The following is an 18,005-nucleotide window of genomic DNA, read 5'->3' as shown; positions in this document are numbered from 1 at the left end:
TTGTTGAAGAAGGAGTGATTAATTTGTTGTTGGAAGGATGGTTTGATTTGTTTTTGGTGAATGTTGTTGAGGGTTTTTGTTTTTATGATGGAGAGGATGAGGGTTTTGATGTTGTGGGTAGTGTTTATGAATGAATGAATGAATGAATGAAGGTGGGAGGGGTTTTAAAGAGACCGAAAATTTCAAAACTGCAGGGGCAATCCGTGCGGATTAGGCTCAATCCGTGCGGATTCTGCTTCTTCTACCTTTGCAAAAACTCGCCTAAAGACGGGCGGATTTGCTACAATCCGCTCGGATTTGCTGAACACGGGACGGGCGGATTTGCTCAAGGACGGACGGATTTCTGTCCAGAGAAATTTGCTTGTTTTCCTCAGCTGCAAAGACGGGCGTCTTTCTCACAAGACGGACGGATTCTTCAGGACGGGCGGATTTTCAGAAATCCGCTCGGATTCTTTAACAGTCAAGAAAATTTCAAAATTCAGCTCAGTTCAAGACGGGCGTCTCTTCTGCAGGACGCTCGGATTGCATAAGACGGGCGGATTCTTGGGAATCCGCTCGGATTCTTCCTCTGTGTACACGGATTCAGTTCCACCCGTGCACAACGCATTCCCTTTATCATTCTTCCATTCTTTCTTCAAGTCTTGTGTTCTTCATTTTGGGGGCACTACTAAGGCATGGATAGCCTAGGCAATTGCCATCCCCACACTAAGGTAAAGCACTACACATCAATTGAAATTGTTAGTCCCTCCCTCACTTTTCTCTTACATGACAATTATTTTGATCAAAGTAAATACAAATCCAAAAATGACAAAAATGCAATACAAGAATTGAAATGCAAGTTAGGGAGTTAGAAATATTTACAAGTGGTGGTTTAGGGAGGACTCCACCAAACTCTCATTCTTGATGAGATGTCAAGGGGGCATGTTCAAGGTGTTGTTGATGTTGCTCAACACCTTGAAGAAGTAATCAAAAGCTTGTTCATTATCATGGTAGAGGTCCTCAATAGACCGTGGCCCTTGTTGTTGATCATGATCGATGGCATGCCCAATGTAGGGATTAAAAATCCCTTCAAATTCGTCGTCCCAAAGACCACAAACTTCATTGAGTCGATCATTGAAAATCTCTTGCTTAGATGGAGACAACTCTCCCAATTTCTTCTCTTGGCCAATGAGGCCATCCTCTTCTTCCTTGGTTGATTTTGATGAGCCTTGCAAGCTCTCCTTGTCACAATTTACTTGCTCTTTGAATGGAGCATCTTCAATTTTCTTCCTCCATTGGAGTTCCGATTTCTTCCTTTCATCTTTTCGGCTATAATGATCAATCATGAAACATGGCTCATGCAAACGAGGAGCTCTCATAGTCTTGTCAAGATTAAAAGTTATGCTTTCATCTCCCACTTCTAGAGTGAGCTCTCCATGTTTCACATCAATTACCGCACCGGCGGTGTGTAGGAAAGGTCTTCCTAGGATGATTGGAATGTTGGAGTCTTCCTCCATATCAACAATGACAAAGTCCACCGGGATGAAAAACTTCCCAATTCGCACGGGGACATCTTCCCATATCCCTAACGGTGTCTTCGTTGATCTATCGGCCATTTGGAGTGTGATGTTGGTGCATTTAAGCTCTCCCATCCCCAACCTTTTACTTACCGAGTACGGCATGACACTCACACTAGCCCCTAGATCACATAAGGCTTTGTTGATCGTCGTGTCGCCAATGGTACACGGTATTGAGAAGCTTCCCGGATCCTTTAACTTTGGAGCTGAACTCCCTTGAAGTATTGCACTACTCACTTTAGTGAAGGCGATAGTCTCAAGTTTCCGGATTGACTTCTTCTTTGTGAGGATATCTTTCTTGTACTTCGCATAGGCCGGAACGTGATTGATTAATTCCGTGAAAGGAATTGAGACTTCTAAATTCTTCACAATTTCCATGAACTTTCCAAGTTGATCATCAAATTTGGGCTTGGCTTGACGACTTGGAAAAGGAAGTCTAATCACAATGGGCTCCTTCTCTTTGGCCTTGTCTTCATTTTTCTTTGAACTTTCTTCTTTTGATGATTCTCCATCTTTGGAGTTTTGCACAATTTCTTCCTTTTCACTAGCTTCCACAACTTCATCCTCAACTTGCTTCTTCGGTGCTTCATACCTTGTACCACTTCTCAAGTAAATGGCACTAACCGTTTCATGTCTAGGGGGATTACTTTGAGGTGGTAATTGCCCCTTTTGTCTTTGTGAGCTTGAAGATGCTAGTTGAGTCAATTGTGTTTCCAACATCTTGGTGTGAGCTAGAATGTTGTTGATGGTGGTTTCCTTTGCTTGGCTATCTTTTTGCATTTGAGTGAAAAATTCTTGTTGGTTCTTTTGCATTTGGAGGACCGGTTTTTGGACATCAAAGCCTTGGTCATTTTGGTGATTGTATGGATTTTGATTTTGGTAACCTTGGTTTTGATTGTAAAAGGGTCTTTGATTTTGGTTTCTCATGGGTGGTGGAGTGTATGTTGTTTGAGGGTTTTGAATATTTTGGCTTTTGTATGAGAGATTTGGATGGAACTTGGTGTTTTCATTGTAAAAATTTGAATAAGTGGTACCACTCTTATATGCTTGGAAAGCATTCACTTGTTCGGTTGTTCCCCTACACTCACTTGGGTCATGACCCAAAGTTCCACAATTCTCACATATCCCACTTGGGATTGATGAGGATGCCGTCATGGCATTGACATGATGCTTCGATGATTTTGAGTTTTCCTCAAGTCTAGCCATAGCTTGTTCAAACTTCAAGTTGATTGTGTCAATGTGAGCACTAAGTTGAGCACCCAATTGAGTAACAGAGTCCACTTCATGCCTTCCTCCTCTAGTAGCCTTGCGAGGTCTACTATATTGTGAGTTATGGACCGCCATTTCCTCAATTTTGTTCCATGTTTGATTGTCATCAACTTCGGTGAACATTCCATTTGATCCCATATTGAGAATGTTCCTAGAATCTTCATATAAACCATTCCAAAATTGTTGCACCAAAAACCATTCGCTAAGTCCATGGTGAGGACATGAGCGACAAATACCTTTAAACCGCTCCCAAGCTTCATACAAAGACTCTTCATCCCTTTGCTTAAAACCCGTAATTTGAGCTCTTAGCATGTTGGTCTTTTCCGGTGGGTAGAATTTTTTGTAGAAAGCTAGAGCCAACTTCTTCCAAGAATCTATTCCAAGGGTGGCCTTATCAAGGCCCTTCAACCATTGCTTTGCGGTGCCGATTAAGGAAAAAGGAAATAAGACCCATCTAATTTGGTCTTGAGTCACGCCCGTTTGATAGATAGCATCACAATAGTCGCAAAAGGTTTCCATATGAGAATGAGGGTCCTCACTAGGCATCCCCCCAAATTGGCTCCTCTCAACTAGTTGGATGAAGGCGGACTTGGCAATAAAATTTCCGGTGAGATGTTGCGGTGTAGGAGTACCATTTGGTAGATTCTCCTCGGTGGGTACGGAGTGTGACGAGAATTTTGTCATTGTAGGTGGATTTTGTGGGGTATTGTGTAATGGGTTTTCTTCTCCTTCTATTGCGAAAGGATTGACAAACTCACTAGTGGGTTGAACAACTTCACTAACACCTCTCAAATTCCTCCTAACAAGTCTCCTATTGTTCGTCAAGGTTATTTCGATTTCACGGTCAAAAGGTAACAAATCACTTTGTAACCTTCTAGACATGCAAAATATCAAACAACTCAAAAACAATTAGAACAAACCTTGAGGAGTTTTACTTCCTCAAGGCGAAGAAAGACACAACTAATAACAAAAAGGAAATCTAAATCAAACAAACACCGTCCCCGGCAACGGCGCCATTTTTGATGCGATCCCGCTAAGTGTTCACAAATTAAGATGTGGTCGTTGGTCACGGTCGAATCAAAACACAATTTATAGCTTAACAAGCAACTCTACAATTAGTAAAGAGGCAAGTAAAGGTCGGATCCCAAGGGACGGGAGTTGAAATGAGATTTCTATTGTAACTAGCGATGTCTAAGGGGTGTCACAAATTGGGTTGATGTAGAAGGTTACTAAACTAGAATAACAATGAAAATAAACAAGCAAGATGAATAAAAAGGGGTGTAAACAATTGATTAAAGGCACTAGGGTGTCATGGGATCATAGGGGAATCATGGGATATGATCATACAACATGTTCTCAAATTATAAGCAAGCAATTATTGTTGTGATGGATTGAGTTGGGTTATATCTTACAATCCTAGGAAAGTTTTGGTCCCGGAGCCGAATAGATTAGATTGTACAACACCCACAAGTCGACTTAATCTTCCCTACTCAACAACATGCATGGTCTAATGAGACTCGAGTTGGGTTATGTCTTACAAGTCTCATTGAAAAGATAGGAGATGATAGTAAATGCAAGGATTCATAGGCATAGCATTTCATCAAATATAACATGTGCATGAGTTGAGATCAAAACAAGCAAGTAAATAAAACATGAAAGCATATTAATTTAAGCATGAATCATTCCCCATGTTGGTTTCCCCTAATCACCCATTAACCCTAACTAAGAGACTACTCACTCATTATCATGTTGATCATGCTAGCAAGGTTGTCAATCATACTAACAATATGAAACATGATGAATAAATGAAAGTAATTAACAATAATTAAAAAGGGATTAAGAGATTATACCTACTAATGATTCCAATAATAAAGCAAGAATAATAGAAGTACTTGAATGCTAGATTGATAGGTTGTCAATCTCCCAATAATAACCCAAATAATCTTCAATTACCCAAAATAAAGGATGAACAAAAGAGAGATTAAAGAACTAAAACTTGGATTAAAACTTGATTAATACTTGATTACAATATTGAAGAGATATTTGATTGATATTAACTACACTAATTATTGATAAGAAGAACATGCTCCTCTAATTAGCCTAATGGGGTATTTATAGTGAAAATTAGGGAGGATGCATTAGGGTTAACTAAGGTCTAAACTAGTAATTACACTTTTTAAGTTGAGCAAGGAGGACCCGGTATTTTCTGAGAGAAGGGCTTCTCTTTTCGTAGCTTGAAGAAGACAATCCGTGCTGTGAAGAAATCCGGGCGGAATAAGGTCGGGACGGCCGAATTTGGGCGGTGGAATCCGAGCGGATTCTGAGGAATCCGGACGGATTGTTGAGGGGAATCCGAGCGGATTCTGCACGGGACGCTCGGATTGTGTAGGGCCGGACGGGCGGATTGTTGACAATCCGCTCGGATTGTCGATCAAAGATAGTAACTTCTTCTTTTCTTCCCTTTTCTTCATAAATTCCTTGGGGATTTCCTTGGGGACTCAAGGATCTTTCCTCAACATTGCTCTTCTACTATGATATGTACAAAGGCCTTCTAATCTTGTCTCTCCTTGATGCTTGGTCATTGAATTTGATCAATTTAGTCTCGTTTTGCCATGAAAATGCAAGATTCTTACTCCTTTCCTACCAAGGGATCAAAATCTCAAAGAATATGCGAAACAAAGAACTAAAGATAAGAAATGACCCAAATAAGCACTAAAAAGCATGGAAACAAGGCTAATTCGGGGGCTAAATATGCGCCAATTATGGTCACATCAGAGCTTTAGGAGAATTTTGTTGAACATTGTAATAAGACTCTGATATTATTGTTACATATTGTAATGAAGAACGTTTTAGTAATATCATTATTATAATGGCGATGCTGCTATTAATTGATGCAGAGATTTTGGCAGTAATGCAATGAATTTGTAATTTAAAAAAAAAAAAACTCCCATAACAACGGTTATTTTCTCATGAAACCCTTTTGTGTCATGAAACCATTGTTATTACTTTCCCACCAAAAATTTATTCAATACAGGGACTTCTTTTCACAACGGATAATTAATAACGACAATGGTTCTAAACCGTTGTTAAAACCGTTGACAACGATTATTAGTAAAAAACGTAACCGTTGTTAAAACTTTTAACAAGGGCCCGAACAACAACGCCCGCTTTTTTCTATAACAACGGTTATTAACCGTTGTTTTCTACCATATCTGTAGTAGTGAAGCTTTTTCAAAGATGCCATTCGGATACTCTTTTCTTCATAAAAACTTTTCATTATTTTCAAAATATCAGAAATGTAAACTTCTCAAATAGAAGTCAGTATTTGAAAGCTTGAGTGTTTTAAAAGCTAGGACTTTTATTTATTCAAATGACATGAACTTAAGCAACAGTCTTGCTTACTGTTACACACTTAAGTATACCGTTGCTGAGCAACAGTCATGCTTACTGTTGCACAAATAAACACGCCGTTGCTTATGGCCACTGCTTAGTACCATATTCCCTTACACTTACATTAGTGACACTATTACAACATAAGTCTTGGTTAGCTTTCATCAACAGTTCTTGACCTTGAACATTTATTAATTCTTGATTAAGGAGGTGACATTAATCCTTAAATAGAACACTTGGAAACACAATTATAATGGGCATGTCATCATCAATAATTAGGTCCTAACAAATTACCCCTTTGATGATGACACGCCCCATAAAATGAATATTCCCATTGAGTTCCCCCTTAATTGGCCAGCCTAAGAAAAATAATGAAGGTAGAAATAAAAGCAATTTAAACTTATAAGTCTAACAAATCCTAGAGCACAATTACTAACATACTTAGGCCACCACAATGTAAGAGATTAATCAAGAGTAAGTAAAAATAACGTAAATTTTCCCATTTCCCCCTCTTGACATCATCAAACAGATAAGAGGCTATCCCTAGACACAGAGTAAGCATGCATGTTACGTCACATAAAAGACAACTAAATTTGCAACAAAATGACAAAGTCAACATTGACAAGGTCTAAACAAACTTTCAAAATGCATGTTCATCACGACTAATCAAAGTGTAATTAGTACACCACCAAATTAAATATGAGCGAGGGGCAACGAGTGTGAAGCAAAAGATAGGCAGATTTTAAGGGGAAGGGATAAGTCTAGTGAGTCGAGTCTTGGATTCTATCCAAGTCATCATTGTCATTATCATCATCTAAGGCATCAACATTCTCCTCATTATCATTATCAAGTTTCGCTTGAAGCAAAGTGGATACAATTTTCACTTCTCCTTTTAGGAGATCAAAGGTGGTCTTTACCGCCGCCAAATCTGCCTTTAAATCTTTGAGACAAGCCAAGTCCTCCGTAAGGCTAGCCAAAGCAGCAAGCACCTCAGAATTATCCACAACCCCAATAACAACCCCTCCCTTGCTCGAGGACCCTCTTTCAGCATCCTTACCCTTTTTGGTTTTGATAGTCCACAAACGACCCTTATGAGTTCTCAGCAACATCTTACCCAAATTTCCAATGGATATAGTATCAAACATCCCTTGAGATCCCACACTCTCTTTCTAGCATCCCTTTGGATCGAAGAATCACAGAAATCCACATCCCATATGGTAGAAGAATTGGTGTGGTATAGTTTGGGTCTTGGATTTTTGATTCAATCATAGCAAAGCATTTAAACATAAGGCTAGGTAGATTGATTTTGTGATGAATCATTAAGTGGTTAATCAGGTAATGTTGAGAAACCTACAATTTTGCACGATCGTTATAAGGATAAATCATGCAGCATAGTAGGTTGAAGAGCAATTTAGGTAAGGCTGGGAGTTCATTTGGGTGAACGCGTTGGCATTTGGGGTTGGAAGGAGTGACGGTTTTGGCAATTATAAAAGGGGAGGCGTACTTAAGAAAGGGTTAGGTCTTGCCAGCAGGGGTAAGATCGTACCCGTGATGGTGGAGGTTTAGAATTTTGGACAATTGAACTTGAGAAAGGGAGAGTGATTTATCATTGATCTTAGCATTCCGAGATTTTAGGCTAGGAAGGACATGGACCGTAGCAAAGAATTAAATCACCTCGCTCACAAAAATGGGTTCCTCTATTTGAACAAGGTCCTCTAGTCCCTGAGCCACAATGGCTTCCTCAAAAGCATAAAAGGCGCTGTCAGAGGTAAGCCAAGAAGACGGATAAACCCGAGAGGTATGAATGTCCTCCTTTAAGATCAATTGTTCACAAGTTTTCTTAATTTGTGGAGCGAGCATGCTGTTGTCCTCAATCTGCTTCTTGATAAGGATGGGATGCTACTTATTGGAGAATGGTAACATTATTCCACCTCTTTTTCTACGGATTCCACCGCCTTCTGAACGAATTCAATATCCTTTTCAACAGATTTAGTCGCCTTTTTAAGAAGACGTTCTCCGGAGAGAGTTTTCTCAGATTCATGTGAAGGATTTTCTCCTTCTTCTTCAGAATTCTCAATGTCATCCCTTTCTTCCTTGTTTTCATCGAATTCGTCTTCTTCTTCTACAATATCCGACAACTGTGATGGGATTTTCCCTTCTTCAAAGTCGATTTCCGAACAACCCTAGATTCACCCGTATCTTGGGTTACCTCATCATTCGAGTAGAGTGGTTGGTCCAAAAAATATTTCTCACCAACATTCTCGTCATTTATGAGGATAGGCTCCGATGAAGTACTTGAGGCAGAGTGGTCTTCTTCAACTAGATCTGGTTCTCTTTCTACCCAAGGAAGGAGTTGGACTCTTGCTAGGAACGATTGGTGGTGGTATTGGTTCAGTTGGGGTAGAAGTTTCCGGAGATGAAGCAATAGGGAAGGCATGTGATCCTTTCCGTTTTTCAGAAATTCCAACAGTGGGTTTGGATGTGGTATCAGGAGAGGACGAGTGTTGAGACATGTCGGTTGATTTTGAGGGTAGTTTGGTGTTGAGAGATGTTTTAACCATGGTAAAATGAGAGGTTAAGGGTTAGATGTTGATGGAAGAAGGAGATGATGGGGTTAGGTGAAAAACGGCGGGTTTAGGATAGTTTTAAGGTTTTATTGGAAGTGTAGGTGTCGTCATTTAATAAGGTGGGTGACCATTAAACATAAGGTTAGACATGCAGTTGAGTGATCATTAAGCACAAAGACGGTTTATCGATTACGGACATAACACAAAATGAATAAAATAGAACAAAGATAGCAAATCCGTTTTAGTCAATCATATGAGGGATTGGCTAAATTCACATAAAAGTTACATGCAATTAATTAAACCAATTTGTAACCTAAATTTTTCCAATTGTTCCCTTGCAAGTGGTTTAGTAAATATGTCGGCAATTTGATCTTCGGTTTTGCAAAAAATAAGTTCAACATGCCCTTTTTTTAAGTGACCATGAATAAAATGGTGACGAATTTCAATGTGTTTGGTCTTAGAATGTTGAATACGATCTTTTTTTATATATTCATCGCACTCGTATTATCATACAATATGGGAACAAAGTCGTAAATAATACCAAAATCAAGAAGTTGTTACTTTACCCAAAGAAGTTGTGAACAACAATGTGCGGAACTAACGTACTCACTTTCGGCCATTGAAAGAGCAACCGTGTTTTGTTTCTTTGAGCCCCATGAGATTAGACATGGACCCAAGAACGTTGCAATCTCGGAAGTACTCTTTCGATCAACACTACAACCCGCATAGTCCGTGTCGGAGTATCCCATAAGATCAAGGGGAAAATATAAGGGGTACCACAAATAAAGATCTTGTGTTCCAATCAAATATCGAAGAATACGTTTAAACGCTTTAAAGTGAGATTCTTTCGGATTTGATTGGAATCTAGCACATAAAAAAACACAAAAAAAAATGTCAGGACGACTTGCGGTCAAATAGAGAAGCGATCCAATCATACCTCCATACACTTTTTCAGTAATGCTCTTACCTTTCTCATCTTTGTCCAATTTGGACTTGGATACCATAGGTGTGGAGTAAGAGTTGCCATTAGTCATCCCAAATTTCTTAAGCATCTCTTTAATGTACTTTTGTTGATGGATCATGATTCCATCTTTGGATTGCTTGATTTGGAGCCCAAGGAAAAATTCTAGCTCACCCATCATACTCATTTCGAATTCCGATTTCATTAGTTCCGAAAAATAAGCATAAAGTATCTCATTTGTTGCTCCAAATATAATGTCATCGACATATACTTGGACAACCAACAGTTCCCTGGACTATTGCTTTAAAAATAATGTTTTATCTACGGAACCTCTTCTAAAACCATTTTGAATGAGAAATTTAGACAATCTATCATACCAACGCCTAGGTGCTTGTTTTAAACAATAAAGAGCTTTATCTAATTTGAAAATGTGTTTAGGAAAATCATTGTCTAAAAAGCCCGGAGGTTGCTCCACAAACACATCCTCTTCAAAATATCCATTTAAAAAAGCGGTTTTGACATCTATTTGGAAAAGCTTAATTCCTTTGTGAGCCGCAAAAGCTATCAATAATCGTATGGCCTCAAGCCTAGCTACCGGTGCATAGGTTTCATCGTAATCAATTACTTCTTGTTGATTATACCCTTGCACCACTAGTCTAGCTTTATTCCTTACAATTTCACAGGAATCATCAAGCTTATTGCGAAAGACCCAACTAGTACCAATGACGGTACAATTAGGTGGTCTAGGAACCATACCTCATTTCTCTTGAATTGATTGAGTTCTTCTTGCATTGCCATTAACCATTCGGCATCCGTCAAAGCAATTGCCACATTGGCGAGTTCTATTTGAGAAAAAAAGTCATTTTGAGCACAAAATTCATCGAGAGATGCAAGGTTGTTGAGGGAGACTCTTGTTCTAACCCCGGAGTTCAAGTCACTTGTTGGATTTGAGAGTCGATGGGAGCTTTGATGTTTCCATTTTCTTGGAAAAATAATGTTTTGTTTCCCCTTAGATGTAACAGTCTCTGTGACTATTGTTTGCTGGTCAGAACATGGCTCCACATCAGAGTTTGAGGACTCTCCTGGAGTAACAGTGTCTTGGACTGTTGTTGTTCTGGAAATGGATGCAACAGTGGTTCGGACTGTTACATACTGATTGGGAGGAGGAACTAGCAGTAGTAGTGTCACTGTTTGTTCCCCTTGAGTTGTTGCTTATATCAGTAGGTAACAGTTCATGTGACTGTTGCATAACATCATTGTTTGGAACTTCCTCATCTTCAAACACGAAATCGTTTCGCACAAGACCAATCTCAAATTCATCATCTTCATCCTCATTTTGTACCTGTCCAAGAACACTAGATTCATTAAATATGACATGGACACTTTCCTCAATTAGCATGGTCCGTTTATTGTAGACTTTATAGGCCTTGGTATGGTCGAAATAACCAATAAAAACCGCTTCAGCACTACGTGGATCGAGTTTTCCCAAGTTATCTTTATTATTGTTGTGAACAAAACATTTGCTCCCAAAGCATCTAAAATATGAAATATTGGGCTTTCTTACACATAGTAATTCATAGGGTGTTTATTAATTATACTTCTTATAATGACACGATTATGAATGTAGCACGTGATGTTTACCGCTTCGGCCCAAAAATTCCTACGCAATTTACTACATAGCAACATGGTTCTAGCCATACTTTTAAGGGTCCTACTCATTCGTTCAACCACTCCATTTTTTATTTGACTCATATTTGCACACATTTAGTTCTAGAACTAGCCTCGTTCCTATGCTTTCTTGCATGCATTAGGGTCGTTTCTTATCTTTAGCTTCCTACTTTGCATATTCTTTGAGGTTTTGTGTCCTTGGTAGGAGAGGAATTCTAACCTTGCATATATGGAGCAAAATGGATCGCATCTAACGACCAAGCAACAAGGAGGAGACTAATACTAAAGGCCTAGGTCAATATAACAAGTATTTGGGCAATGATGAAGGACCCCCAAGGCTCCTCAAACGATCCCCACGGATCATGAGGCAGCAAATTGAAGAAGAAGTCACACTGGCCTATGGGACGGGAGTCCCAAGCTCAGCCCGAGCGTCCTGATGATTAAGACGGGCATCCCAAAGATACAGCCCGAGCGTCCCACAATCAAGACGGGCGAATTTCCTTAAAGCATTGGCATCCAACAGGGTTAGTTCGAGCGGCTCCTTAGAGGACTTGCAAGGCGTTATCTTCATCTTAGAGACTTAATCATCATTTAAGACCTTAGTTACCCTAATACTTGTACTCAGTATAAATACCCTATTGTATTAGGAGATTAATAATCAAGTCTTAATCAAGCTTTAGTAGAGTTTTAGTAGAGTTAATTACCAAGTTAATCAAGTTGTATTACACAATTCAATCTTAATCATATCTTAGTCTTTCCTTAATCATTCAAGTGTTCTTAGATCTAGTTGGGTAATTTGAAGACTATTTGGGTATATTGGAGAATTGACAACTCTTCATCATTCATCAAGTTTTCTTCTATTATTCTTTGCTTATTATTTGGATCATCCGAAGTTGGTACAATTCCTTTCATCCTTTGCTTAGTTATTGTTTATTGCTTTACTCATTCACCATGTTTAGCCTTGTTAATATGATTGACACCCTTATTAGCATGTTTATCATGATCATGAGTGAGTAGTCTCCTAGCTAGGGTTAATGGGAGATTAGGGGAGTTAATCATGGGGTAAATCTTAACTTGATAAGTTCATATGATTGCTTGCTTGTTGTAGTTTCAACTTTTGCACATATTATGTGTTGGGAAATGTGTTCTCAACAATAGTGCGATCACATGATTTAAATATCATTATTAAATCTCATACCAAGAATACGAAAGGGATGATACATAATATATATAGTCAACTGGTCCACACATATCGGTAATGATTGGCTGGCTAGAGTTTGACATTACTTGTCGTATGCGACGGTGGTGATCGATTGATCCCTTGAGGTCACACCTAAAGGACGATTCCCTTAATTGAAAAGGTTAATTAGTTGTATACCGATATAGATTAATTAATTCCTTAAAATTGAACAATTCGATTTGTGAGAGAGAATATTGATATCTTATTGTAATGGGATTAAATAAGATTTATTTTAGTAATAAAATGCTTTATTACTAAAATTGTTTATTGTTTGAGAAACAATAAAAATAAGAATGAATGGTTGATTATAATTACAAGATATTGTGAATTATAATTATTTGACCCATTTTATTTATGTGATCAAGTATCACTAGTCAATTTGTTGAATGTAACTTAATTAATTCATAAAATGATATTTATGTGATAAATATGCATTAAATTAATTAATAACATGTATCATACTACATGTGACATATTGTGTGACAAATGACAAATTGACAAAATAAAATGGTAGTCCATTTTATGTATATGGACCGAAAATGGAGGGTGTGTTAGTGGGTTTTGGTTGTTTTATTTTATTTGATAAAATAAACATAATGATGCCTACCTACAACTAGTCTTACATTTCTTACACACCTATATTTTTGATAAGAGAAAAAGAAAAGCAATGATGCTCCTTGGGCATGTGTTGGGCGGCCACACTACTCTTAATTGAGTAGTGTTGGTTCTTTCTATTTTCTTCTAAGATTACCATTCAATCAACATGCAAAATGTTCATGAATATTCTCTCTTCTCTCTCCTTAATCTTCATCAAAGAGGATGAGATTTTAATCCAAATTTGTTCAAAAGATTACTAAAATTATCAAAGTAATATATGAGTATTAGTAATCAAATTTAAGGTAAACCACAATATAAATATCTAGTACATGTTAGTTTGTGGATTTGAGGGATAGTCTTGGGTGCAACTAATTGGAGGGCTTCTATTTTGAGGTCATGTATGTTCATCCATTAATGGAAAGCTCAAGAACTAACAAGAAGGAGATCTTGTTGGTGCTCAATATGACCGAAATTATTATGGTGAGAAAATGATTTCTTCTCTTACCTTATTGATGTTTGCATGCATAAGATCTAGAATTTATTTTATGACCAAATAAATATGAAACATATAAGAATATGTTATATAATGAGATATAGATTTCCAACAAGCGGTATCTGAGCACAAGGTTGTTTGCATGCAAATCGGTTATAGTTTTTCCGAGTTATACGATTAACAAATAAAACTTGTAAATTTGTGTTATTATGATATATCACAAAATAAATTTTTGCATGTTAAAGTTTCTGATCCTAAAATGTATTTAGGATATTTTGGTTAATTTATGGATTTTATTGTTCATTTTATATAATATTGGCATTAAAATGTGATTTTTATGATAAAAATGTCATTTTTGGACGAAAATTAGCTAAACTTCGAATTTTCCAGTGGTTTTTGGATATAATTTCACTTAGATTATTTTTAGATGATCTGGAAATTTTCATAATTTTATGAGTTCTTATGCTCGAAAAATGGATTTTTCATGATAAAAATCGGATTTAGATGAAAAATAGGTTAATATGAGAAATATTTCGAATATGGTCATAGAAATTTAGTATGTTGTCACATGAAATTTTAAAAGATGTGTGTAAAATAATGGGCTATATTGAAGTCTTTATACATGATTTATGGAGTTTTGGTGAAAAATAGCATAAATAGTGACTTAATTAGTGAAAAATTGCTAAAACATACTCCATGCCTAAGGAAAAACGTCATATGTTGCATTTTATTGTCCATTTCAGATCTAAAATTGAAAAGTTGATAAATATAATTTTTCTCATGTTTTTATGATTATATTTGTTAAAACCGATAAACCGCAACATTGTTTTTCCGGATAAATTTCGAATTTTTAACCTAAGTTTTAGAACATTATGAGTGTCATGGAATTTTTCCAGAATGTTCATGAGTTTAAATTTTAAATTTCAAATTTATTTGAAATTTTTGTGATTTATTTGAAGTTTATAGCATTTTATTGTAATTTTAAGTCCATTAATGAACAATTTTAAGAAATATGAGTTAATTATAGTCAAGTAATTAGTGAAGACTAATTTTGAGTCCTAAGAGGTTAGGGTAATTAACTTGTGCATAAATATGAATTTATGTAATTTTTGTGATTTTAAAAGGTTGAATCACGCAAATCCGTAAAAACCGATTAATATACGATATTGGCTCCTTAAAGGCGATTTAGCATAAAATTGGGCATGTTCATACATATTATAATGCTGCATTTTATTTATGATTGTCATAATTTTATTCTATGTAATTTTTGAATTATGTAATTTTACTTAGTATGGCCTTAGTTTTAAATTGGTATTACCCGAAATGTATGGGAATATCGATTCGGTTGTAATTTATTGTGATCTCGTATCATCGTTTTGTAATTTAATAGATTTATTTTATTTTAATTAAAAATGTATAATAGGAAATTATGTAATTTATTTATTCTGGAGTTCCATAAAGACGTATTTCTTCAAGAAGGTGATACATAAAGACGGTGTTACCTCGAGATGCGTGCCTCAACCGAAGATCAAGGGACCAATGGAGTTGGTTTCCGAATATGTAATAGTTAAATAGTTTTTTCTATTTTAGGAAGGCCATACTAGGATTATTTTATTTATGCTTTGCATTTTATTTATATGTCGCATGCATCGCTAAATCGCCATAACTAAAACATGCATTATCTTTTTATCGAGTTTATCGACCGTGTCAATTACAATTATCGTAGTTCACCGCTTTAGTTCACTTAAAATGTGATAGATAATAAATTGACATGACCTCTCGCTAAAATAAACAATTGAGACATAGCCTTACCAAATAGTAGAAACCATGAAAACCTATTTCGCGAGGGAGTCCACTCGGCTACCCCGGGGTACAAACCTCGTTACGTAGGGGAAGTGGGTGATAAATGTCTATCCACCGAATTCATGTTGATGACGGTTTCATCGGCTACCCCGTGCCCAAGTTAATATGGTTTTGGATCATGGACACATTTATTCGAAATTTGGATTGAACTCAACAAAAGTTTTTTTGATAAGGGTTTCATCGGCTACCCCGTGCCCTTGTCGAATGTGTTTTGGGCTATAGATAAATATTAGAGTAATTTTATCGACCGAGAGTTCTAAAAGTAGAATCGATTAAAGAGTTAATCCACCGAGTTATATTGATAAGGGTTTTCATCGGCCACACCGTGCCCAAGTTAATATGAATTTGGATCTTGGAATCATTTATCATAGTTGGGTAGAGGTCACTATGTAAATGCTATACTTGTTTACAAGTATTATTATAACGATGAATGTTTTGTTTTCATTATTCTGTTATCATATTGTTCTATTTCTTTACCACAATTCATATACGATATCATTTCGATTTTTGATTCAAATCTCCATTAAAACATCGTAACTAAAGACAAATATGAATTTTCTTCTAAAACCTCATATTATCCATTGGAAGGATCTCTTGTAAAGAGTATAGATAAAAGTTATTCATTATCAAACAGGTTTTTGATTTTTGACTAACACATCTACTTACAATGGATTGTTATTCATATACTTAATTGAATTAAGTACCTTGAAGCGATAAATTATTTTGGTAATTAGTTTTGTCAAGAATTCATAATTGACCAAAATAACGCAACCACTTCAATGAAAGTTTTAAGACTAAAACGAACAAATGAAGAGTAATCTTCTTGAATTCAATTTTGTTTCTCAAAGCAAAGACTCATTGAAATAAGTGGGAGCATTCTCTTAAACCGTTAAGATGAGGACGAGGTTCAAGAAGTAAAAATTATAATGGAATTGATACAAGGTAATGTTAAAAGTAATGTTATTGAGAATAGCGATACTAAACCTATCAATTCCGACCGATAAAGTTTCCACTGTCTTAAATGTTGGACAATAGAAAAGAAACTACCCCAAATTATTGAAGAATCGACAAGTTAGTTGTGGGACATCTAATGGGACCTTCTTCTTTAAATGTTTATTTGATTAAACATAAATTTTGCTAGTACTACTTCGTCAATATTAGAAACCGGTGGTGGTTTTCATCATTATGTTTGATACATAAGATGATTAGAATATGACGACTAGCAACAACGGAGTCGAGAGATAGAGTCATTGTGTACTAAATCTAGTTTTCGGGTTTGGAGTTGTACTTAATTATGACTATTAAGTACATAAACTCTAAATAAGAATATAAACTTGTTAAGATACAAAAGAGGTTCTCACTTTTGTGACCCTATACACCACGATTTGATGTATGCCTAGCCCATTATCAAGGTGATAATATTCTAAACCAAACTAGAATGATAAATCATAAAGATGATGCAAGACTCAAATTGGTAACCCAAGATTAAACCTTAAATTTTGGAATGATGAACGCAAAGAGTTATCGAGTACTCTTGAAACCATTAGATTATTAATGGTATATGCGTATCTTGTATTCAAAGCAAGATGTCTCCTGCCTTTTGGTTGAAAAGGAGATCGAGGTTGTAAATCATCGATCCAAAATAGGTTGATCATTTTCTTTTACCAATGACTTAAGTTGACGCCAATATGTTCACTTAATAAGGTAAATAGAAAAATCTTTGAAGAAGTTTAAAGAGTTCAAGGAATCACGATTTAGTCGTGATGGGATTATCAAAGTGAAGACTTTGATATAAGCCAAATGAATTGTGATATAGCATCACAAATTAATCTCTCTTAACACGCATTATGGGATAATGTATGATTGGATAAGAATTCAAGTGCTATTCGATAAGGTTTGGACTTCGATCAAGTTACTTTGAGTTACTTGATCCTTTTGGGGATTTTATCATTTTGTCTAGATTAATTTTCCACTAAATCTAATCATATAAGATATGAAATGGTAAGGGTACCATGCTTGTAAGTTTTCACAAGAAACAAATGCTCATTTTTCCCTTTTCTATTATCACGAGTACACCGGGTTTGTGGCTCGTGAAGCTGTCTTTCTAAAATACAAGTTTATTTCTAGAAGACAGAGTGGGAGAAAATTATTCAAGAGCCACAAATAATGTTATGTCGCAAGAAACTGGTCTTTCTTGGCTACATGAGACATTTTATAAGATGTTGTTTCTTTAAAACCTAGGAGGTTAAAATTCGTCACTTGTTGAAAATGATGAATTCATGCAACTTTTAAGAAAGTAAAGAGCTTATAACTTACAAAAGAAATTGTTTGATTCAAGTTGATTACTTCTGGAAAGTAATGAATAAATGACTTACATAAGAATGTTTAAGTCACAACTCAC

The 18,005-nt window shown here is 36.4% G+C and overlaps 1 non-coding gene across 1 annotated transcript; it reads left to right on the top strand.

The window, feature by feature from the left end:
• Nucleotides 1-3,030: 3,030 nt before the first annotated feature.
• LOC141603077 (small nucleolar RNA R71) lies at nucleotides 3,031-3,137 on the top strand. The gene has a single exon (XR_012524973.1). It is a non-coding gene; the product is annotated as a small nucleolar RNA R71 (small nucleolar RNA).
• Nucleotides 3,138-18,005: the final 14,868 nt, after the last annotated feature.

Source organism: Silene latifolia, chromosome 9 (genome assembly GCF_048544455.1).
Source record: "Silene latifolia isolate original U9 population chromosome 9, ASM4854445v1, whole genome shotgun sequence".
Taxonomy (NCBI): Eukaryota; Viridiplantae; Streptophyta; class Magnoliopsida; order Caryophyllales; family Caryophyllaceae; genus Silene; species Silene latifolia.
This window is presented reverse-complemented; position numbering and strand designations above follow the sequence as displayed.